Source organism: Cynocephalus volans, chromosome 7 (genome assembly GCF_027409185.1).
Source record: "Cynocephalus volans isolate mCynVol1 chromosome 7, mCynVol1.pri, whole genome shotgun sequence".
In the NCBI taxonomy this organism is placed as follows: domain Eukaryota; kingdom Metazoa; phylum Chordata; class Mammalia; order Dermoptera; family Cynocephalidae; genus Cynocephalus; species Cynocephalus volans.
In genome coordinates, this window is record NC_084466.1 from 111,421,939 (window position 1) to 111,431,194 (window position 9,256).

At 34.0% G+C, this 9,256-nt stretch overlaps 1 pseudogene; it reads right to left on the reverse strand.

Annotated features, from left to right (window-relative positions):
- Window positions 1-971: 971 nt before the first annotated feature.
- On the reverse strand, window positions 972-1,288 carry LOC134381717 (cytochrome c-like; annotated as a pseudogene).
- Between the last annotated feature and the right edge of the window lie 7,968 nt (window positions 1,289-9,256).

Below are 9,256 nucleotides of genomic sequence, written 5' to 3' on the forward strand. Positions count from 1 at the left end.
GCAATGGTGTATAGTGATTAACAGATGCAAGTAAAATTGTGGAAAATTAATTTAATGAATAAATCCATCTTTGAAATCATGGTTGAGGATCATATGATTAGGCTTCAAATGTTACAAAATAAAATAAAGTTATCTTATCAACAGGCATTTATTTAGAACCTAAATTAAGCCAAGGACGGTAATGAGGTACATGACCACAGAGGGGAACAATATTTTATCTGACAGTAAGGATTTCACAGTGTTATTAGAGAAACAGAATAAAAGAAAGTGTTAAATGTATATGTAAAAATACATTATGTGGCTTTCTATAAATGCTGTACTATCATAACACTTCAGTTCAAACATCCTACATAATATTTTTATTTATTTAATTTATTTAATTTTTTAGGTGTTAAACATTCTCTATTTGATATTGTATATAAGCCACACTAAAATACCTTTCAATAAGTAAAAATCAGCATTTTAGATACAGTAAAATATTAGCATAATTAAGACCAAAAATATAAAGGAGACATTGCTACTTTATCTTCAGCTCTTGCCTTTAACAGGCTAATGAACACAAGTTAAAACACAGATGAGTCTTGCTCAGTTCTGAGACAGTGAAGGGATCTCCACAGTATTTAAATGTATTCATAGAACTAGTTATTTAAGTCTAGATATAAAACCAATCTCGAACAGGTTTTGAGAAGGCACTCACCATCTTTATGAACAATTGAACATTACTAATCAAGTCTAATCATATCTTTAGAAAGGGGAAAACAGTGAGAGTATTTATTGAACCAGAATTACTATCAAAATTCAAAAAATCCTATCATATTCATTTCACCACAAGCCAGTCTTCCTTAAATCAGGACTTTCCACCAAAAATATTCTGTCAGCCATTCATGATCTGATTTATGGTGTATGAGATCAATTAAATTACACGTAAAAAGTCATGAGATATTTCTGCTTTGTAATAAGACAGTGTCCAACTATTTCTCATTAGTAGCTTTTTTGAGATAAGTATTAAGTCTTCTCTTTCTGCCTTCTTAATGCCAGGGAAGATCATTTTTGCTCCAGGAATGTACTTTTTAGAATTCTCCAAGTACTCCATCAGCATCTTCTCTCCCCAGGTGATGCCTTTGTTCTTGCTGGCATCTGTGCAAGAGAACCCAGCTGCCTCACCTGTCTTCTGCCCACACGGACAATGGACATTTGGCCCAGTCTTGTGCCTGCCTCCCTTTTCCATGGTGTGGTACTGGACACATTTCTGAACACAGATCTTCTTGACTTTCTCAACATTGCCCATTTTTAATTCTCTTGTCGCTCATGTTAGGAAAGTTCCCACCTGGAAGCCAGACATCCCGCTCTCCACCTATGTAATGGTTTTATTGTATACTTTATTTATTTACTTTTTTCTTATATTGAATTGAGACTCTTCATCTCCCAAAAGCACATTATTTTTAGATCACTTTAAGAAAGTAAAATTAGCTGACTAGAATTAGAGAAGAGGCCTGGGTAGAAAGTGGATAATAGGGATAGTTAATTACAAATAAGATGGGTCTCAGTATTTCACCATCCAGAAATTCTAATATAAAAGATATTTTAAAAATTATTTTCTCAAGCAGTGTATATATTTTTACCTTTGGTAGAATGACCTAAGTAATACTTCATTATAAAAAATATGTTTTAAAACATACTTCCTCCTAAGATGTTTCTCCCTAATTTCTATCCTTATTTATTATGAGAAGATATCTATTCTGCTCTTTAATATTTATGTTCTGGGTTAGTATCAGTCTTTCCTTGGAGACAGGTGTGACATTCTCTGGTTCCATATACGAGTCATAACAATCACGATCAGTTTCATGAGCAAGCAACCTATGCAATCAGTCATATAAGGCCCTACACTCAGAAGGGCGGTGAACTTGATGTAATGCTCTGAACACAGTGCCTTACAATTATTAATAATTTTATTATGAACTATGTGGTATATGAGAAGTTCGATGGGACAATGGAGCACTGTGTGAGTAGAGTAGATATCCGCTGTTCCTTGCTGCTCCACTTGCATATAGTGTTTGCAGGCCCCATGAGCACAGAATCCCAGTGTACCCACAATGCTTGGGATTAAACAACACTCAAGTTCAACTGAATGCAAGGTAAGCATGTGTCTTAGCTCAGGCTGTCATAACAAAATGCCATCAATGGAATGGCTTAAACTACAGGCATTTATTTTCTCAAAGTTTCAGAAACTGGAAGTCAGTCATTAGGTCACCAGCATGATCGAATTTTGCTGAAGTTTCTCCTTCTGGCTTTCCAATGGCTGTCTTCTCACTGTTTTCTCACATGTCAGACAGAAAGAGAGCTCTGTTGTCCCTACTTCTTCTTATAAGGGCACCATAGCAAATGTTACATTTATGACTGAATAAACTGGGGTGGGGCAGCCTTAATAGGCCATGCTTTCCATACAAACCAGTACTTGCTTTGAATGCAGAAAGAACATCACGGTGTCCTAAGAAGCATTAATGACCAAAGAACCCTATTATGCTCTTTCCTAGTCATGTTACTTCCCTGCATTAGCCAAGTTATGCTGACAATAATGACATAGAAGGAAAAAGAAAGACAGGCCAACCCGTAGTTCATTTTCCTTTCAATTCTTTCTCACTCCTTCAAAAGCTCAAGTTAGAGAGGGTTGGTAAAATGTGCACATGTCAAAATATAAATAAAACCATTTTGAATTAGTTTTTTTCAACTTTTTTATTGTCCTAATAAGAATTACATATACACATATATGATACATAAAAACATGATACATACATCATATACACATACATACATATATGATACATGTATAAACATATGTATCATATATATATAATTTTTATAAGAATATTTATAAATGTATGTTTATGATACATACATTTTTAATGTTTATATGTTTATGAAATGACCTTGGTCTCCACAGGACTGTATGTATATGTGTATGTATATGTGTGTGTGTGTATTTACAAACTGGAAAACTTCCTGATTACTAATTATACTAATTGTATAATTCCATATAAATGATACATATTCAGTTATCTACATTTGAAACTGCTATTAACTAATGGAAAGCTGAACAGTAAAATTCATGCTAATAACTGAACAATTAATTTTTTTTACTTAGAACAACATTAACAGCAAGTTTAAAAAAAAAAACACCACTGTGAGAAGTCAACAGATACTTTATCTTAATACCATGATGGACGTTTTTTTCCTGTTTTTTGAACAAAGGGCTGTAGAAATTATGTAGCTCAGCACTGATTAAATTTTTCCTGATGACTATGGCCATTTGGGGTGAATTTGGGAGCAAGAAGTGTTAGCCTACCTCTGTTTTTACCATGAAGCAGAAAAGATGCCACAGTGATGCAACGTTTAATTGCAAGGGAGGAATTCTGAGTTCCAGATCCACTAAACAAGCATGAGAACTGACCCACAAGCAGAGCCCTCTGCTGAAAGTCACAGGTGAAGGCTGGTTAAAAAACAAACAAACTAGCATTAGGATTTCGTTGATGCAGCCCTGTCTGACAATGACCTTGGTCTCCACAGGATTGTTGCCTTGAAAACAGCCAAGATAAGATAAATTGGCTTTGTTGTATCTGCCTTAGTTGCTGTGTGGAACTGAAACTGGGTGGGAGCTGTGAGTTGGCATGCTGGCCTCAGGTCTGCATGGCTAAAATGGTATGAAAGATTGATGGGAAAAGGGGCTATGGCTTCTAAGTGTCAAGGTGACCAACACAGGCATTGGCTCTTTTCTGGGTAAGCTTTATGTGCTCTATCTAAATAAGGAGGCAAAAAAGGTTCTGTACTTGGTAGCTGGATAATTTCCTGATGAGGTGAAGATGCTGTGTCTGCTGCATCTCCTTCCTTGTATCCTTTTACAGAGCTAAATAAAATAGCATTAGATTAAAACCTATCTGTGTCTCATGGGTCTCACTGCCAAAACAATCCCAGAACCATGGCTGCTATGCCTTGGGGTGGAGTCAGAAATTGGTTTGGCTTTCAGGTTCATGATTCTGCGTGAGCAATTACTGTGGTGCAAGAGAAAGGTCAGTGGTGGGAAGCTGTAAAGAGAAATTGATGCCTAATGGCCAGCCAACCCAATATAGGTTGAAGTAGTGAAATATCTGAGGCAAATTACAGGGGATAAATATAACTGGTGAAATCTGGATGACATACTATTATCCCCCGGGGAATTGCCAAAGTAGATGATCTAGGACAAAAGTGAGGAGATAATAGCTAAAGATAGTAGTTTGGGGTTTGTATCATCAGCTGTAATGAAACTGAAAGTGCTTGAGAGAGAGGGAGAGTAACCGAAGCAGAGACATGTCCAGTGCTTGAGACAAACATATCCACACTGTAAACCAAAAGTCTTGTTAGAGACCAGAAAAAAAACATTGCTTTAATCGTTATGGTACAGCTCCTGACCACTCATCATGAATGTGGTTCTGGGGCCAGATGGTGATGGACGCAGAGGCTTTAGTATAAAGATCATTTCATTGGAAGAAACTTCAGGTGCTGGAAATCTTGTTTTTCTTGAATTTTAGATTATCATTTCTAAAGGCTAATGTTTGTTTATGTTCACAGCAGAGCAGAAAGAAATGTTTGATCTGACTAGTCATATACAACTCGATGCAGTTTTGATAGTCAGAAATTGCCATCAGTGAGAGCAGCAATACAACTTTTGGATGGAGAGGGTAAAAACTACAATGAGGTTAGTCTTTGCAGAGGAGGAAAACTGCCCACTTTCTCCTTGTCTGTGAAGTAGTATCATTCACAAAAGTCATAAAAATGAAGATAGTACTTATATAGATTTATCATCAAATTTTCCAGTCATTTGTGTTATCACCTAGTTTGTTTTATAACAAGGGTCCAATATTCACTAATATGTCTCTTTTTCTGTACAGAATCTTATTTTCTTAATACAGTTAACCCTGTCCCAGACAAGTCTCAGGATTATAATGATCACATTTCAATGGTTCCACCGAAACTTTGAAGTAAAGTGCTCATTGATTGGAATGAAGAAATTAGAATGGGATTTGACTGTTTTTTTTCCTCTTTTTATTTGGCTACAGATAGTTTTTTGAAATACTGAAACAAAAGAGAAAGAGTTGACACCATGACAAGAACAAATAAAGAACTGGAAATTTCTCCTGCAAGTGACAAGTTCCATCCTATAAACATATGGCATGTTGTTCTAGGGCAATAAGAACTTTAGAGAGATTTTTATATTCTGTACTTTTTAGTGCATTTGCAGGACCACTGATTCCAGACAGGAAATAATTTTTAGAGGACTGACAAAGTGTGCACTAAATTGAACAATTGCTTGTCCTTCATAAGGTGTTTTAGAGGAGAAAGGTCTTGCTTTTAAAAATCAGGCAACTTTTCCATCTAACTTTTAGGTGATACCCTAGAGCAATTTCTTAATCCCATAACACTATCCAGAGGTAAAACATGCATAGGTTGTGCCCATTACTGAACTTAAAGATTTACATTTGCCTAATGGTTAAGAATTTGGGCTTTGGTGATAAAGAGCCTGGCTTTGAATCTTGGTTTTGACACTTTTCAGGTATATGCTCTCAGACAAATAACTTACTTCCTAAGGCTCAGTTTCCTTGTCTATAAATATAAATAAATTATTGGTAATTGCCCCAAAGAGCATTACTAGACTAACTGACACAATGCTTTAAAATAACATGTCAGAGTGCTGACCATGTAGGAAGAGATAATTGCTGTTATTATAGATCTCATTTCTCCTGTGGTATTTCTTCATGTATTCTTGTATCTGTAGAGATGGATAAGAATTAAAAGGAAATAAAAAATCAATTTATTAACATTCTTTGTCTAACAGGAGATAGAAAATTTGCAAATATATTGAAATTGTTCTATCCCTCAAATTCCTATCAGAAAGTAGCTGTGTTTTATTATTTTGAACACTCGTAATATATAGTATCCTCATCTGTGATCCTCACTTATTATTTAAAACACAGAAAAATTTTATTTTTTAGTGACTAATTAAGTAGAGAACATGACTTAAAGCACATACAATAGTGTCTTCTGCCCAGTCAGTGACTGGAAGTTAGTCAATATTACATGCCTTTTCAATGCATACCAAAAGAGATATTAACAATGCAACTATACCTAATAATATGGTAATAATAATGACTAACATTTATTGAACATTTATAAGTTTGTAGACATTCTCCTCAGTGTTTTTTTAATGTATCAGGTCACTTAATTTCTTACTACAACCCTGGTGAAAGTTTTACTATTATCATCCCCAGTTTACACAGGAAGAATTTTATGCACAAAAAAGTGAAGCCTCCTGCTAAATTCCACAAAATTAATTCACAGTAGATTCGTGTTGTGGACCCAAGCAGTCTTGCCCCAAAATAGGCATTATGCTATAGAGTCAATTCATTTTGTTATAAATATTGTGTGGGAGCTACAGATATACTTGTGTGTGCACATGTGTTTGCAAATTAAAAATCAGAGGAGAAGGTACCCCAGTCAATGATGAATCCATGGAGGAGTTGCACTTTAAAGGAACAGTAGGATTATAAAATGCTGAAAGAATATTTACAAGAATTTTTTGCTTTGAATTAAATCAATATTCAAAAGTTTTAAAAATCATGTACAGCAGTTAGACATTTGAACAGAATCTCTCATGTAGACTTTTAAAAGACACTGCTTATTTTTTACTTGTTATGCTATTTTAAAATTTCTGTATCATCAAAATTTCACAGGTAAACTAATAATTCAGTATTCAATACAAATTTAGATACAAATCCTTGCCCACAAAATGAACATTAAATAAGTTCTCCTTTGTTGATCTTTTGTGACTACTATATCTCTTTCTGACATAATTACACAATTTAAGTCCCCAGACAAAGCATCTCTCCCCAAAATAGTTAAGAAGGGATAGGTATAGGCAAAATGAGACCCATATGAAATGATAAATTTGTTAATATTTTATCTTTGATGCTCACAATCTTTTTTCTCTGATCCTTACCTTCTTACCTCCAGGGATTTTTTTTCCCTACCCTTTCCTGTTCTCTCTTCTAAGATCTAATCAAGCCTATTTCCCCCAGAATATCCCAGTATTAGTCTCTGACAATTTAGTTTTCATTTAAGTCACAGTTTTACCTCTTCTAAAGGGTTACCTATTTAAGACTCCTCCATCAGTAGAGACATTGAGAGTTGGGCATTTTGTAGGATGCCGATGCCTCTCTAGTGGAATTTCCTCAGACTGTGGTTATGGGTTTTCAAACACAGGTAAGAACAGAAACAAGGCAAGGATGTCAACTCTCACCACTCTTGCTGAACATAGGCTACAAGGTCTAATCAGTGAAATAAAGCAAAAATAAGAAACTCAAGGCATACAAATGAGAGAGAAAGAAAGAAACTGTCATTATTTTCAGATGACATGATTGTCTATATGGAAAATCCCTAGGAATCTACAAAAAAAAAAAAGCAAAAAACTCCTATAACTAATAACTCAGAAATGTAATGTGACAGGTAAATTTACAAAAGCAAGTAAACATGTACATAACAACTAATATATGGGCACCAAAATGAAAAATACAGTACAACTTACCATCACCCCCTCCCCCCTCAAAAACATATTTAGATGTAAAGCTAACAAAAATTTATAGGACTTGTATGCTTGAAAACTACAGATTACAGATGAATAAAATTAAAAATTAAAATGAATGGAATGATGTAGTTTGTTCACGGTTTGGAATACTCAGTAAAGATAGCAATTCTCCCCAAGCTGACATGCAGGTTTAATGCAAATGCCATCAAAATCCCTACAAGAATTTTTTGTAGATATAGACAAGATAATTCTAAAATTTATCTGGAAATATCAAGGAATTAGATAGCAAAAATAAATTTTTAAAAGATTAATAAAGTGCAGAGAATTACTCTATCTCATTTCAAGAATAAATATAGACCTGCAGTAATCGAGACTGTCTAGTATTTGCAGAGGGATAGATACATAGTTAAAGAAACAGCTTAGAAATCTTGAAAATTGAGCCACCTAAATATGCAGAAATGATTTTGATAAAATTTTAAAAGCACTCAGTGAAGGAGGAATTGCCTTTTCAAAAATGGTGTTGGAGCTAATGGATATCAATAGGCAAAAAACAAAGAAAAATGAAAATAAAAAGAAAGAATTTTGACTTAAAACTCACACTTCATATAAAAATTAACATGGATCATGGACTAACATGTAAAATTATGAAACTTAAAAAATAATAAAAGAAAATCTTTGTAATTGAGGGATAGGCAAAGATTTCTTTGATGTTTTCCCAAATATGTGATCTATAAATGGAAAAACTGGCCAATTGGACTTCATAAAATTAAAATGTTTTCTTCTACAAAATAAATTGTTGGGAGGATTAAAATACAAGCTCCAGAGTGGAGAAATAATTTGGAAACCACATGTCTGAAAAGGACAAGTATCCAAAACATATAAAGAACTCTCAACATTCAATATCACTTTTTTTTAGAAAAATGGCCCACTAGAAAACAGGTAAAAAAACAAACAAACAAACAAAAAAAGACGAGAAATTTTATTGGAGAGGTCATGGACATGGAAAACAAACCCATAAAAAATGTTCAACACCATTAACCACTATGTAAATGCAAATTAAAACCACAGTGGGATATCACTACCCACCTATGAGAATGGCTAAAATTAAAAAATAGTGGCAACAGTGAATATTGGCAAAGATGTAAAGATTACTCACACATTCACAGCTTGCTTAATGAATTTCCTTTTTGAGTATCTGATGCCCTACCGTATTCTCATTGAGAAATAAAAATGTGTTTTTTAGTTTCTGTGAAATGTATGCTGCTGTGCATTTTAAGTTACTCTTGAAAACAGTTTGGCAGTTTCTTAAAAAACTAAATGTGCAACTGTCATATGGCCCAGAATTACACTCATTGTCATATATCTCAGAGAAATAAAAACTTGCATTTATACAAATATCTGTACATGAATATTCATAGCAGATTTCTTTATGATAGCCACAAAATTAAAATCTACTCAAATGTCCTTCAATGGGTGAATGGCTAAACAATCTGCAGTACATCCATTCTATGTGACACTACTAAGAAATAAAAAAAATAAATGAAATTATTGAAGCACACAACAACTAAGATGAATCTTCAGACAATTATTATGAAAAAAGTCCAATCCCAAAAGATTTCACACTGTACAATGCCACTCAAAATA